Genomic DNA, 7,907 nt, shown 5'->3' with positions numbered 1-7,907 from the left:
CATTATTAGAGCATTGTCCCAGTGAGGAAAGGATGATGGAGACTATGTTTCCCCCACAAGTCGGGATGAGACTCCGGACGAAAATAAAAAAATAAAAGAGGCCAAAGAATCCCAAAAAAAAAAGAGAAAAGAGGCCTAAAAAAGAGAAAAGGCCCAAATAAAAAAAATAAATGAGAGAAAAAGAGAGAAGGGGCAATGCTACTATCCTTTTACCACACTTGTGCTTCAAAGTAGCACCATGATCTTCATGATAGAGAGTCTCTTGTTTTGTCACTTTCATATACTAGTGGGAAATTTTCATTATAGAACTTGGCTTGTATATTCCAATGATGGGCTTCCTCAAAATGCCCTAGGTCTTCGTGAGCAGGCGAGTTGGATGCACACGCACTAGTTTATTTTGTTGAGCTTTCGTACATTTATAGCTCTAGTGCATCCGTTGCATGGCAATCCCTACTCACTCACATTGATATCTATTAGTGGGAATCTCCATAGCCCGTTGATACGCCTAGTTGATGTGAGACTATCTTCTCCTTTTTGTCTTCTCCACAATCACCATTCTATTCCACCTATAGTGCTATGTCCATGGCTCACGCTCATGTATTGCGTGAAGATTGAAAAAGTTTGAGAACATCAAAAGTATGAAACAATTGCTTGGCTTGTCATCGGGGTTGTGCATGATTTAAATATTTTGTGTGGTGAAGATAGAGCATAGCCAGACTATATGATTTTGTAGGGATAACTTTCTTTGGCCATGTTATTTTGAGAAGACATGATTGCTTTTCTAGTATGCTTGAAGTATTATTATTTTTATGTCAATATTAAATTTCTGTCTTGAATCTTATGGATCTAAATATTCTTGCCACAATAAAGAAGAATTACTTAGAGAAATATGTTAGGTAGCATTCCACATCAAAAATTTTGTTTTTATCATTTACCTACTCGAGGACGAGCAGGAATTAAGCTTGGGGATGCTGATACGTCTCCAACGTATCTATAATTTATGAAGTATTCATGCTATTATATTATCAACTTTGGATGTTTATGGGCTTTATTATACACTTTTATATTATTTTTGGGACTAACCTATTAATCTAGAGCCCAGTGCCAGTTTCTACTTTATTTCTTGTTTTAGAGTATTGCAGAAAAGGAAAATCAAACGGAGTCCAGTTGACCTGAAACTTCACGGAACTTATTTTTGGAAGGAAAGCAACCTGGGAGACTTGGAGTCCACGTAAGGGAAGCAATGAGGAGGCCACAAGGCAGGGGGCACGCCCGCCCCTGGGCGCGCCCTCCACCCTCGTGGGCCCCTCGTTGCTCCCCTGACGTACTTCTTACACATATATATCTCCATATACCCTAAAACGACCAGGGAGCAGAATAGATCGGGAGTTCCACTGCCAGAAGCCTCCGTAGCCACCGAAAACCAATCTAGACCCGTTCCGGCACCCTGCCGGAGGGGGGAATCCCTCTCCGGTGGCCATCTTCATCATCCCGGTGCTCTCCATGACGAGGAGGGAGTAGTTCTCCCTCGGGGCTGAGGGTATGTACCAGTAGCTATGTGTTTGATCTCTCTCTCTCTTGTGTTCTTGAGGTGATACGATCTTGATGTATCGCGAGCTTTGCTATTATAGTTGGAGCTTATGATGTTTCTCCCCCTCTACTCTCTTGTAATGGATTGAGTTTCCCTTTGAAGTTATCTTATCGGAGTGAGTCTTTAAGGATTTGAGAACACTTGATGTATGTCTTGCCTGGGATACCTGTGGCCTTGATGTATGTCTTGGTGATCAACTTGCGGGTTCTGTGACCTTGGGAATCTATGCATAGGGGTTGGCACACGTTTTCGTCTTGACTCTTCGGTAGAAATTTTGGGACACTTTTTGAGGTTCTATGTGTTGGTTGAATAGATGAATCTGAGATTGTGTGATGCATATCGTATAATTATACCCACGGATACTTGAGGTGACATTGGAGTATCTAGGTGACATTAGGGTTTTGGTTGATTTGTGTCTTAAGGTGTTATTCTAGTACGAACTCTAGGGCTGTTTGTGACACTTATAGGAATAGCCCAACGGATTGATTGGAAAGAATAAATTTGAGGTGGTTTCTTACCCTACCATAATCTCTTCGTTTGTTCTCCGCTATTAGTGACTTTGGAGTGACTCTTTGTTGCATGTTGAGGGATACTTATGTGATCCAATTATGTTATTATTGTTGAGAGAACTTCCACTAATGAAAGTATGAACCCTAGGCCATGTTTCAACGCATTGCAATACCGTTTGTGCTCACTTTTATCATTAGTTACCTTGCTGTTTTTATATTTTCAGATTACAAAAACCTTTATCTACCATCCATATTGCACTTGTATCACCATCTCTTCGCCGAACTAGTGCACCTATACAATTTACCATTGTATTGGGTGTGTTGGGGACACAAGAGACTCTTTGTTATTTGGTTGCAGGGTTGTTTGAGAGAGACCATCTTCATCCTACGCCTCCTACGGATTGATAAACCTTAGGTCATCCACTTGAGGGAAATTTGCTACTGTCCTACAAACCTCTGCTCTTGGAGGCCCAACAACGTCTACAAGAAGAAGGTTGTGTAGTAGATATCACCCGCTTCTGACGAAGATGCTGGTTCCGGCGTCCTACAAGTCGCCGGAGAGGAAGGCCAAGAAGAAGGCCAAGGGGACCAGAGGTGGCCTCCGTCCCAAGGGTACTTCGGACATGGCGTCCGAAGACGCCGAAACTCACTCCTCCGCCGCCGAAGATGACAAGGAGGAGGAAGAGGAAGAAGAAAGCAACTCCCCCCTCCCCGAGGGGGGAAAGAAGAGGGCGACCTCCACAAATCTGGAGGCGGATGCGTCCAAGAAGGGGAAGGTCTCCCTCGCGGATAGCTCCGCGTGGGACATCGATAGCAGCCTAGAACGGCGCCCCCAAGATAAGCCCTTGGCCGAATCGTGAGTATTCAAAGACCCCGACGCATTCATATATCAGCCTCTTTACTTCATAATTTTAACATGTTGAATCATGTACTTGCAGTCCGGCTCGTTCCGCCCTTGTGCGAGGCCGAGTGAAAAAGCAGTTGGCGGACAAGCAGGGTATGTAATGACCTATTCAGACATAACAAGATATGAATTGCTTGTGTTGATCGTATGATAATTTGTAGGGGCGGCGTCCGAGGTGGAAACCCTCAAGGCAGCGCTGGCCAAAGCCCAGAAGAGGGTGGCAGATGAACAGGCCGCCCGCAAAAAGCACGAGGCCAGGGTCGGTGAGGTCCAGCAGGAGCTACAAGACGCCGTGAAGAAATGTGAGTCCTTGGAGTGTAAGAATGCGGACGAAGAGTCCGAACTTGCCAAGGCCCGTCAAAGAGCACAAGAGGCCCGGTTCGAAGCCCAGGGCGCCCTCCAGGAAATCCAAGAGGCCAAGAAAATTGCGGCGGGTAAGGCTTTTATTATGCAGAGCAAGTATGTGAGGAAGAGATATCTCTTGCTAACCCGGATTTGGAGTTCTCCAGGAGCGTTTGCGGATCTGCGACGCACTGTTTCTCACGCTGCGAAATTCTTCCGAGCCGAAGAGGGGAGCTCAATGGAGAAGTTATTCTGGTCGCAATACCTTGTGCCAGAACATCCGGTGCCCTTTAGCGACCAGCTAAAACAGCTGGTCGAGCTGCATAGGGTGGCCGAACTAGCCATGAAGGATTTAATAATCTGGCTGTGGCCTGTAGAAGCTATACTTGGCAGCTACTTCAGACTCATGACGCGTCTGGTCAATGCCTGCCTCGGCTTGACGCCATCAAGCGGTCGGTCTGCATAGAAGGTGCGCGGATGGCCTTCGCCCATGTCAAGATACAATGGGCGAAGATGGACGCCTTCAAGCTCGCGACCGAAGGACCGCCCGCAGACAAGGAGCACCGCATGCCCAAGCGATATTTGGAAGATGTTCTGAAGGGATTCCGCATTGTGGCGGAGCAATGTGCTAAGGACATTATTTTTGAATGAATACATTCATGTTATCCCGTCATGTATGATGAAAATAAGGCTAATATATAATATAATGCTTTGCTATTTATTATTTAAAATTTTACTTCTTGTGCGGTCATTTTATCAAGTCCGAGAGTTGGCCAGTCATCGGCTTTAGCCCCCACGTAGGTAGTACGGGGGTGTTCGGGATGGATCTAAACACTCTTTATCCAAGAATTTGGTCCTTGAAGGAGGTGTTTAGCACGACGAACCAGGCAATCAGACTATGTGGCTTTCTCACCCTCACTTAGCCATAGGAGTTTGACAATAAAAATTTAGGTGCAGCCCGTAGTATCCGAACTAGTGTGATGTAAACACCTGATCGGATAGGAACTAATTCATCGCATAATGCGGAAAAATCGCTAAAGATTTGAAACCTTCGAAGAGCTGACCGGCTCACGCCGCATCATGACAGTCAGTTTTCGGCTTTCTCTACTAAGGTGCTCATCCGGATAAACCAGGACACAATCGTAGTAGTTCTCCCTTTACTACCCTAGCCGATATAGTGAAACGTAAGGTAGTAATCACAGGAGCCGGGCAACCCAACTATTGACCAAAGACATGATTCGGAGCCAATGCATATAATGCTAAATTCGGGGTGCCGAACTATACTATAAAAAATGTTCGGACTTTGTTGCCGTATTATGGGGCGCAATGAAGCCCCTGGCGGATTAAAGCGTACCGAAGTGTATGGGTGCGATTTGATAACATTATCAAAAGAGCAAGCTAGTGCCGTAGAAGTTGGGCTGCAAACTGTTTCCATTATAGTTTGATTGATACGTCTAAGCGTATTTGTACAAGTAGTGCAATAAGCAACAAGGCTATTTAATATGCTACAACCAATGGAGAGCTGCGTGCGGGTCCTGAAAACAGGTAGAGTGATCGTTAAAGACACCACCTAGAAATTCCCTTATACGTCAGTGCTTTTTTGCCGTCTTGGTGTATCTATCCTTTCGAAAGGACCTGTGATCAGGCCATCAGGAAGGGCCTGTAGAAAAGAAACCTGAAAAGGGGGAAAAGGAAAGAAAAAGTGAAAGTATGTGTGTCCAGGGGAGGTCGAGCCGTATTATGGATCACAATCTAGTTATGCCTCCGTCTATGCCCATGGTATTTTGAGTGCATAGTTATGTACGCGCGACACGAACGCCACCACTTGGTAGGGTCTGGGACGGAGGCCGAATTGCTAGTCGAGCTCTTGACGAGCTGGGCTGTCTTGCTGCGGAGTAGTCCGGACTCGTTTGATAGTGTCCGGGATCTCGGCCACCGAATTAAGGTTCTGCTTGAAGAGGCCGCTCTGTACTTCTACTGGTAAAGTAGCGGTGTGCTCCTCGGTACGGAGGGAGCGTTTCGTGTTTCCATTGACTGTTATGACGCCGCGTGGTCCGGGCATCTTGAGCTTGAGATAAGCATAGTGTGGCACCACATTGAATCGAGCAAATGCGGTTCGTCCCAGCAGTGCGTGATAGCCACCGCGGAAAGGGATGATACCGAAGATCAACTCTTCGCTTCGGAAGTTGCCCGGTGATCCGAAGAGAACCTCTAGTCTAATTGACCCATACAGCGGGCCTCTACACCTGGTATGGCTCCTTTAAAGGTAGTCTTTGTGGGATTGATCCTTGAGGGATTAATACCCATTTTGCGCACTGTATCCTGATAGAGCAGGTTCAGGCTGCTGCCACCATCCATGAGGACTCGCGTGAGATGGAATCCATTAATGATTGGGTCAAGGACTAGTGCGTCTAACCTGCCATGACGTATACTGGTCGGATGGTCCCTGCGATCGAAAGTGATCGGGCAGGAAGACCATGGGTTGAACTTTGGAGCGACTGGCTCCATCGCGTAGACGTCCCTGAGCGCGCGCTTGCGCTCCCTCTTGGGGATATGGGTAGCGTATATCATGTTCACTATTTTAACTTGGGGGGGACTTCTTTTGTCCCTTGTGTTCGGCGGACGGGACTCCTCGTCATCGTCCTCGCTTTGCGACCCCTTCTCCTTGTTCTCGGCATTTAATTTGCCGGCCTGTTTAAAGACCCAGCAATCTCTGTTGGTATGACTAGCACATATGCCCGTGCGTTGCAATGGGAGAGATATTATTATTTTTCGACAAGCAACGGGAAAGATAATTGATGTGTCCACCAAAAGTGGTCTTCACAATGGTAGGTGACAGAGCAAGGAGTTGTGGTCTTCTTGGTGGACATGTTTGGCCCGCGAAATCTTGATAATGATGGGGTTGGTCGGGATGGCGGCGAGCATCTAACTCGTGCCATTTTTCCTCCTGGTCTGCCTCCACCTCGAGATTCTGCATGCCTCCTCATTTTGTGGATGTGCGGCGATGTTCGGGACATAGTTGCTTCAACCACTCTCTCGCACGATGGTATAAAAATGAATGTTCCTTCTTTATGACAGTTTTAGGGTTAGTTTGGTTGGTGTCCTCAACACCATGCCTGGTAAATTTTGCTGCCTGGCACGCGCCTGAGAAACTGGAAAATATTGCCTGGTCAGGCAAGTATATCGAAACCCTATTTGGTTCACGACCTGGCCTGCCGAGCGCTTAAAAGTCAATCTGGTCTTTGAAACACCGATTCGATCCTTTCCTATGCCTCGGTCCTTGAGCCCTATAATTAATAAGCCTAGGCTGCTCCTCCAGGCAAGCCCAGGCGTCTGAATTCACTTGCCTGGCTGAGGCTAACCAACTTGCCTCGTTTTGGGGCCAGGCTAATTGCGTTGTCAGATTTTGTGGCCAGGCTGGCTCTCTCGTCACCAGGTACCCAACCAAACAGCTACCAGGCAGCTCTCAAGGAGGTCCCGGGCCAGGCATCAAACATCCAGGACGTGAACCAAACTGATCCTTATTCTCTTTGATTATTTTAGCACTCACATGCTCACATTTTTTTCTTCTAATTAGAGGCAAACAAGATATTCTTTTTTATTGGCACATGCCCACAATTTCTTTAATTTATAGCTAACCAGCACAGGACAAACGTGCGCTGCTAACCAATGGACATCGCATATATTTAAGAAAATACTCTAGCGTCATATTTGAAATTTTATTTGATTATTGTTGAACATTCAAAGAAATATGAACTGCCGAATATTCTTGGAAATGTTAAATTTTTTGAAACCCCGACCGGTTTTCAAATATGCGAGCATATTTTTTGGAAATTGTGTATATTTTTCAAAAAACATGAATACAATTAGGAACAGGAATATTTTGTTAAATTCACAAAAACTATTTCGAAAACATCAACATCTTATAAAAAAAGATCTTTGTTTTTTTAAAAGGGGAACGTTTAGAAAAAATTTAGAAACAAAAAATTCTTTGACATAAATATCATTTTGTATTTGTGAATATTTCACTAAAACAAGAATATACTTTGAATGTGAAACAATTTATAAAATTTAATTTTTATAAAAAAATCTCAAACAATTTTGAAAAACACAATTTTCTTAAAAACAAATCATGAACATTTTTTAAATGTTAAGAAAATTTCTAAACGAGATTTTTTTAAGTTCCAAATTTTTTTGAAAACAGAAATCAAAATTCGTAATTATGAACATTTTTCGAATATTTGAACACAAATTAAAATTATGAATAGTTTTTGTAAAATTCTTAGTTCATGGAAAAATAAAAATAAAGAAGGAAAAATGAAAAAGAAAAACGAAAGGGAAAGGAACAGAAAAACATCAACATAAACAAAACATTGAAAAAACAAAAACGGGCTGGCCCTGTCATGGGCGACCTGTGCGTAGATTCAACTATTTATTGCCCTGTGTGACGAATAAGGTCTTTCCCACTGCATGTGAAGGATAATTACTGGGCTGGCTTTGTTGGGCAGGAGCGCGCGCGGCCCAGTTGTAGAATTCTGGATAAATCTTTTTCTTTTATAGC

The sequence above is a fragment of the Triticum urartu genome, chromosome 4A, assembly GCF_056163025.1.
Source record: "Triticum urartu cultivar PI428250 chromosome 4A, HENAU_Tu73, whole genome shotgun sequence".
NCBI classification, from domain to species: Eukaryota; Viridiplantae; Streptophyta; class Magnoliopsida; order Poales; family Poaceae; genus Triticum; species Triticum urartu.
Note: the sequence above shows the minus strand (reverse complement) of the source record.